Source organism: Eimeria mitis, genomic scaffold, assembly GCF_000499745.2.
Source record: "Eimeria mitis Houghton genomic scaffold, Emh_scaff2821, whole genome shotgun sequence".
NCBI classification, from domain to species: Eukaryota; Apicomplexa; class Conoidasida; order Eucoccidiorida; family Eimeriidae; genus Eimeria; species Eimeria mitis.
The window spans coordinates 1148-1359 of NW_013571161.1; positions in this window are offsets into that span (position 1 = coordinate 1148).

Genomic DNA, 212 nt, shown 5'->3' on the forward strand with positions numbered 1-212 from the left:
TCACACAAAAACGGCTGTCGGCTTTAGACGGATCCCCTGCGGATGTCGACTCCGCCCAGCCATCCGGCAGACTCACCCCGTTTCCTGATGCCCCAACTATCCAGCGCGAAAGTCAACATACCACTGAAGGAACCCGACATGTCATTACGCCCTCTCTGTATACCAACAGCGCTTGAAGCTTACTTCACCCGCGATATCGCAACTAGACGAAC